At 35.6% G+C, this 7,952-nt stretch overlaps 1 pseudogene; it reads right to left on the bottom strand.

Annotated features, from left to right (window-relative positions):
* Window positions 1-7,599: 7,599 nt before the first annotated feature.
* LOC111739476 lies at window positions 7,600-7,718 on the bottom strand (annotated as a pseudogene).
* Window positions 7,719-7,952: the final 234 nt, after the last annotated feature.

Consider the following 7,952-nt stretch of genomic DNA (forward strand, 5'->3'; position numbering starts at 1 on the left):
GCAAAACTTCTGCCTGGGTAGCTCCGGGTCCGCGGAGTTGTGGCAGACAACAAAGCCCCTGCCTTCGTGGCCTCGTCGCTGGCGCGCGGGGGTCTGAGAACCTGGCGGGGTGCGGGACGCCGCCTCGCCTGCCTCTGCCTGGCACGGTCTCCGGCTGCGCCGCCCGGCTGGGGGAGGGTAGGAGCGGGCAGAGGGGAGAACCACTCGCTGGCCAGCTCGGGGCTTTGTGCTCGGAGCGATTCCAGCTCTTGCGCAGGCCTGCAGAACCCCCAGGCTGCGGCCCGCGGCCTCTGGCTTGGGGCGGCGGCCGGGTCTGCCTCCCGAGAGGTGCCTACGTCCCCCCTCCCCCATTGTCCCGGCCTCCGGCCGTTTGCGGCTTCCAGGTTGACTTTTTAGGGGGTTGGCTCCTACTCTGCTAGGACCGTGTGAGCGGAGCATGCGCGCTGGAGTCCTACGTGTGCGGAGTGTAAGGGGGGAGGCGGGTTGGTGGCTTCACAATGCCGCCCCACGTGCTGCCAGATTTAAAGAGAAATGAACCAGCAGTTACGCCTGATGTCCAGCGCCCAGGGTATGTTCTCAGTTCGGGCGAATTTTCACTTCTCCTCTACAGCCAGTATTCCTTAGCCCTCGGTAGAAGCCAAAGGCTGGAATGAACAAATCTGTTTTTGATTTAGATTTACTGATAGTTTGAGGTGTTAGTTAAATCGCCTTTATGGCTTCTTAAGGAAAAGGTTGTCAGGGGCTGCTACAGATTGTATAATTAGGTTTATTATTAGACCATGAGCAAGCAGGTTTGGACACGTATTAAAAGTTCTAGATGCTCAGAGGGAACGACTTGAAGTGAATGGAGTTCTAGTGATACCTATGTTCACCAAAAATGTATTGGAAAAGCAGTGAAAGTATAATAACCTTGTTGCATCTTATATTTGCAAACACACCTTACATGTCTGTATAATGTTTTGATTTGTTTTGTTTTGGAGGAATTCAGATGTTCTTTTGTCTCCCTAAGAATTTTGTAATCAGAATAAGTTTTCATGTGGTGAACGATTAATATTATATTTTAATATTAAAACACTAAATTAGTGTTAAAACAGTACTCAACTCTTACGTAATGGGAAAAATACACATTTTAAAAGATGTTAAAGTTCCGCAGTTACTAAGAAAGTAAAGTATGACTAATAACCGTGTTAGCAGTAGCAATATTTGAAGTATATTTCTTACTCGTTTGAGAACCAGCAATAGATTTTACAGCCACTTGGTACAATTCTGCATTCTTTCTTTTTGACATTATTAATCCCAAATATTGATAAAACATTTCTCAAAGCTCTTAATGGTTGACTTTTTGATAAGGCACATTAAAATATGCTTTAAGGTTGGAGAGGAGGAAGATTTTGTTTGTGGTTTTTCAAGCCTCATAAAGAGATTTAGCTGCTTTTCTTGCTTTCTTGATCAAGAACAGACTGTTCTTAATATTTTCTTAAATTTTTGAGGGATTTTAATGAACATACTCAACATGTACAGAATAGTAGGCCAAGGCAATGCATTAAGTGAAATGTAAAAATATCAGGTTTATTGGAAAGACTTGATATCTACATACTAAAATAAAGGCCCTGTTGTATTTTAGCAGTATATTGTTTGAGTTTTGTGGTTCTTCAAATATCATTTGAAAACAGGAAAGAATGGTATTCTGTAATCTCTTGAAATCATTTAGAGTGAACATTTGGAAGGCTTTATAATAAATGCTTTAAAAATCTTAAGATGTATTGAATTTAGTAGACACACAAACCTGTAAGCCATTGTAGTTGCTAGAATTTCAGAAATTTACAACAACAGAGGCCAAAAATGGTTACATTTATTGAGCCCTTGGTCTGCTTGTCCTTAAGGATTTTACTTCATTACCTGAAGGGACAATTTATTGTGTGTGTATTTTGTTTTGTTGGTAACTGTAATGAAGAACCTGGTTAATTTCAGAGTTGAACAGAATGGTTTCTTGGGTTGCAGTTTCTCACCTCAGCACTACTGACATTTTGGGTGGATTATTTTTGTGCAGGCCTATACTGTGCATTATAGAATGTTTAGCAGCATTCTTGGCCTCTGCCCACCAGATGCCAGTAGTACACCCCTTTAGTTGTGACAGCCAAAAATGTCTTGGTTGCCAAAGGTCCCATGAGGGACAAAATTATCCCAGGTTGAAAGATAACTGGTTTAAGGTGTTTTCGTTAAGACAATTAGGCTATTGTGAAGCAAGTAAGAACACTTAACAGATTCATGAAATCAGATAGGTTGTATATATCATTATGGATATTATTAGACTATGACTTACTCCTTTGCGAATTCAGCAGTGACAATTCAGCTTTTGCAGTGCATTATGCTAAACACTAAAAAATCCCACAGCACAAGGAATAATGTTAAACATTTTTATTTTTTGAAAAGTTATTATAAGCACTGGATAAAAATACAAAAACTACAAGAAGGTATTGTCTTTTAACCTGACCCAAAGTTCTTTTCTTGGAAGCAACCATCATAGTTAATTTTTTGTGTTTTTTCAGAGATTTTTTGTAAATATGTTTATATGAGCTAACGTTTATTGAGGTCTAACAGGTACCAGGTGCTGTGCTGAGTGCTTCACATATATTATTTAATCCTCCCAATAAAGAATAGAGGCTTAGAGAAGTTAAGTAACTTGCCCAAGGTCACACAGCTAGTAAGTGGTGCTGCTGGATTCACATTCTGGACTTCCTTATTTGAGAGAATTTGTTTTTAATTGGCTATATTACTTCCCAGGGAACAATAATTAACAAAACCATAAAATAGCATTTTATAAATTTAAATATTCAAAGTTAATTTATCCAGTCACTACCAAACTGATTGGGAAAACATTCTCATCTTAATAAAAGTTATTGTACAAAACAATACACATTAATATCTACGTTATATTCTTAAGATAATCATAAAAAGATATTTTAGCGATTGTCAATTTAAGACCACCATTCTGCAGAATCAAGGAAAGTGTCATTGAATTTAATGTTATTAGAAGAAGATAGTGCTAAGCTTTTTGCTGTTTGGCCGTTAACTCTGATAAAAAATTAGAACTGATTGGACTTATTCCCTACTCTAACCATAATAACATTTTATAGATGACATCATTTATAAGGCATAAAGGGAAATTTTCTTAAAGATCACTTGAGGTTAACACTGATAACATAGTTTTTCAGTAATGACAGGTACCTTCTCATAGGCACCTGTCATTCCAGAACCAGGAAGAAGAATCTTTTTATGCAACCACAATGAAATAATTGAACTTTTTTTTACTGTAGAAATTTTGATTATGGATTTTAAAGTAATCTGGAAAATTTCCAAATCTTTGTCTCCTTATATGGCTACCCATATAAGTAGGGTGTTGTGATGAGTTAGTTATGTGTATATCTCAGACGTAATGTGCAGTAAAATCACTTGGAAGTTTGTTAAAAATACAGATTCCTGGCCTCTGCCTTGTAGTCGACCTATCTTGATAGGGCCCAGCAAAACCTAGTTTTTACAGCAGATCTTTAGGTGGCTGTGAAGCAGTTGTTCTTAGCTACACTGCAATAGGTGCCTTAAGCTCTTTTCCCCATGGAGGAGGACCACCGGCAGGTAGCCCAGTTTCTAGTGTTTGTGATGTGCTGTGTTTCAGAGAGAATACCCTTTCAGAAGAGGAGGTAGAAAGAGTTAATGTTTCTTATTGCTCTTTCTAGAATATATTAACATTCTGACACACAGTTTCATTAACAATCTTAAGCAGAAATAGAGTAATTGATTATTGACAGGGACATAATTGATTATTGACAGGGACGACCTAGTGGTAGAAGATTCTGGGTGATGAGCTAAATATTAATATTCTTAACATTAACAGTTGTTAACCCACATATTTAGAAATGGAAGAAAATTCTAAATAAAAGTAAATTTACATTCCATCAAACTACTAATTGTTTAACAGAGTTTGGGAATTTTTATATCCAGAAATTATTACACTATTATAGAAAGAATGTAGGCTATTACATATTATACTGAATGCGCTGTCAGAATAAAAGCATAAATAAAACGTGGTTGAGGGAGGGGTGTGGGGTGATTTGCAATCTCTGTAGTGGGGGGAGCATCAAGGAATTTATGCATCTGATGTGTTACAGAATCTAAAGTAGTCTTATTTTGCAATATATACATATATCAAATTGTTGTACATCTTAAATGTACATGTTATACATCAGTTATATCTCAGTAAAGCTAGAAAACAGTCTTAATTTTTTTAGTGAATAAATTTTCTTAACATCAGGGAATAGATGATTTTTTCTTATTTTTGTTAATGAATATTTTTGATAATGGAATTTAATAATAGTAGTTTAACTTTATATAAACTACTTCAGAATGAAACATGTTTTCTACATTAGTCTTTTAAATGATGACCTCATTTTCTAAAATATTGCAGACTATATTAAAATGTTGAGGTAAACTCAATGTAATTTATAGATATTACTATAATCTACTGTATTTCCTATAAAGTTGTACCATAGTTGATAGTTATAGTATATAGTTTATATAAGTTAATACAGATATTTGATGAGAGTCTGCATATAATTGTAAAATTAGAAGCCTTGATTATTAATAAAGTGATATCTATTGTGGAAACTGAAAATTCATTCATTATCACTATGTTATTATTGCTTGTGACATTTTCTCAGGTGAAGAGTGTTTGCATTATTAAGATGAGTTTCAATCCTTGGGTTATTTGATCTTGGGTACTTAACTAAGTTTTCTTTTTTTTTTTTTTTTTGAGGTGGGTACACTAATTTGTTGTAAACTATAGTGTGAATGTGCTCTTGCTTCAAGCAAATAAAACAGTAAGCATTCTTTTGTTTTAATGGGCTCAGTTCAACTTAAGATATAGCCAAATCAAGGTGTTAGTTCTCTTAAGAGTGTTAGCGTATATACTATTAAAAAAAGTTTGCATTTTCAGCGTAGGGAAAACAGTAATTAGAATTAGCATGACAGATCTAAAATTGACAGATTTAAAACAAGGTGTTTTTGAGAGACAACACTGTTGAAGATTTCTATATGAACACAACTTTCAAGGGATGACAGGAATTTGTAATTTTCAAAAAAAAAAAAAAAAAATTTATAAAGGACCTGTGCCTGCTCACTTCATGGATATATAAACTTATTAAAAAGAGGGAGGAAGGCAGAAAGGAAACAAGTCATTGAGTATCTGTCACTCTTAATGATCCTAGGACTTTCTATATGTGATCACACTCAGTTCTCACATCAAATCTTTGAAGTAAATATTGACACCTTTTTGAGATAAAGACATTGAGATTTATAGTATATCTGGTAATTTCCCCAAGATTACCCTGTTGGAGCTGGTTGACAGAAATAGGTCTGTCAGCTAATGAAACCTGAGCCCTTTATCAGTGTTTTTATTTATTTATTTTAAAACATTTTGGTGGTTCTTAGACTCTTTAGAGAATCTAGTCAAGAGTTAGACTTTTCCTGAGAAAAGTGCACACACACAATTCTGGGTATAATTTCAGAGGGATTTCTGATCTCTTGAGCAAAGCTCATTTATGCATATGTAATGCTGTCTCTTTCATCATTCATTCAGCAAATTTGATGCCCATTTTGTGTGCTATAGGGATGCCAAATGAATAAGTTATTGTTCTTATATTCCAGGAGTTTGTAGTTTGCAGAAAATTCCATAAGGGCTGCATTAAAGTATTAGAGAAAGTCAGAGAAAGCTTGTTTCTACCTGTCTGGTTCATGGAGGTTTTGAGGAGTTGGTGGCATTTGTGCTTGACTTTAAAAGGATATGTAAAATTCGATCATATATAAGTAGGAAAGTAAGGCGGAGAGAAAAGAACAAGCAAGTTAGAAGGCTTGTGCTGAAGGTAATTTAGTGTGGTTAGAGTATATGAGAAACTGAACTAGTGGGCAAACAATATTTAGAAAGATTGGTATTTGTGGAAGACCTTAAAAATGTTGAATTATAGAATTGTTTGAGGAGGGGGTAGTGATATGATCAAAGTGTTTGACCATTGCTTCTCAAATTATCTGTGGTGAAAGACCAGTTTTTACAAAAAATCCAGTTCATCCTGTAATGATACTTTGAGAAACAATAAAAATGAATTATTAGAAAAATTAAATAAAAATAAGTTTGGGTCCATACTTCATAATATTAGGTTCATCACTTAAAATGACTATCAGATCGCTATATGAGTTTCTACATGCTTAACTCTAGCTTGCTGTATCATGGAGCAGTAACCATTTGGTGTGGTGGATTGGTACCAGTTCATGGACCACACTTTGAGTAGCACTGCTTTGGATAGGGTAGAATATGACATTTAGATGACATTCTCTCCATGAGGACAGAGATTTTTGGTTTTGCCTATTAACTTACACATCACAGATTCCTAGAAGGGTGACTGAAACATAGCAGGCAAACAATATTTACTGAATGAATTAGAACTAACATACTAGATTTTTTCCCTAAGGACTTCAGCACATATGAACTAATTCTTTTAAGGTAGAAAGTAAAACAATTAGAATACTTGCATTCAGTAAACATTCAATTCTTTCTATATGCCAGGCCCTAGGGATATGAAAATTCATGAAACAATCCCTAGTTTCCCCTCCTAGTGGGGAAGGTAGACTTTTATAAACAAATATTGGTTGATAATTAGCATATAGCTACCTTACCACAGTAGTATAGACACTCTAGCCCTTTTTAAATGTCTGTTGCCCCCCCACCCCCATTTCTATGGCTTTGACCAGTGATACTTGTTGGAACACTTTCAGTCTCAGCAAGGTCTTTATTTTTCTCTCAAAGTAGTTTATTTACTATGACTATTGTTTTTCTAACTCTTTATAATTTAGCTTCCCTACCCCACCCCACCTTCGATGTCTTCAGAGTTTATCTTTGGTCCTCTACCTCAGCTACCTTAGGCTTCCTATCTAGATGGCTGACCACATTTTCCAGAAGAGAAAACTGAGTTTGGCTTATTCACAGTAGCAGAACTAAGACAACTAGATTTCATTAATCTCTGAGCCTGTCCTTTAACTGTTTAAATTAGGTCTACATAGAAAATATACAAATGCATTGATCCAATAATCCCTTTCCTGTTTGGGTCCTGGGGTGTCTGTAGGGTCATAAATTCTTTTGATTTTCTTACTATTTTGAGGATGAGTTAAATGTATTTAAAGTAAATGTCAGGTAACCTAAATCAAGATATTCTAGAGGAAAATGGCAAATGTATGTTTCAAAATAATTTTTCTAATTACAGATGAACTTTTTTTTTATAGGTTTGGAAAAGATAAAAACATACATGTGCTATAACATCAGCTGTCCTTTTGCAGCCATAAATAACATTTGATTATTTTTCTTTTTATTGCATTTTGCCTTTTTTAGTAAGCGGAAATTCTGAAAGGAAGAACTTCTATTGTTAAAGATTTCATTTTATTTATAAATTATTATTATTATTATTTTTTATGCAAGGCAACCCTTGGTTGATCTCACAGATTGCAAGGGCGTTGTCAGCTTACAATCTCTTTATTTTTTTTATTTTTTATTTTGTACGCCTACAGCACCTGGTCTTCCTAGGTGGTCTCCCATCCAAGTACTAACCAGACCTGACCCTGCTTAGCTTCCGAGATCAGATGGGATCGGGCTTGTTCAGGGTGGCAGTGTTAAAGATTTTAGTGGAAATCATAAAGTGATTTTTCTGAAGTTGAGTTCATTAAAGTTCCCACACTTGATTCTCTAAGCAACCTAACACTAGATCAAGATCAGGTTATTTCTTAAAATTTATTTAGCAAGTAAGTGGCAAAGATATATTTCAAATTCAGATCATCTTTTTTACCAAGACTCCTGCTTTTAATACAGTAGCTTATGTAGAGAGGGGTGTTACTCTGAGACTTTCCTTAATACT

The sequence above is a fragment of the Pteropus vampyrus genome, unplaced genomic scaffold, assembly GCF_000151845.1.
Source record: "Pteropus vampyrus isolate Shadow unplaced genomic scaffold, Pvam_2.0 Scaffold50, whole genome shotgun sequence".
Classification (NCBI taxonomy): domain Eukaryota; kingdom Metazoa; phylum Chordata; class Mammalia; order Chiroptera; family Pteropodidae; genus Pteropus; species Pteropus vampyrus.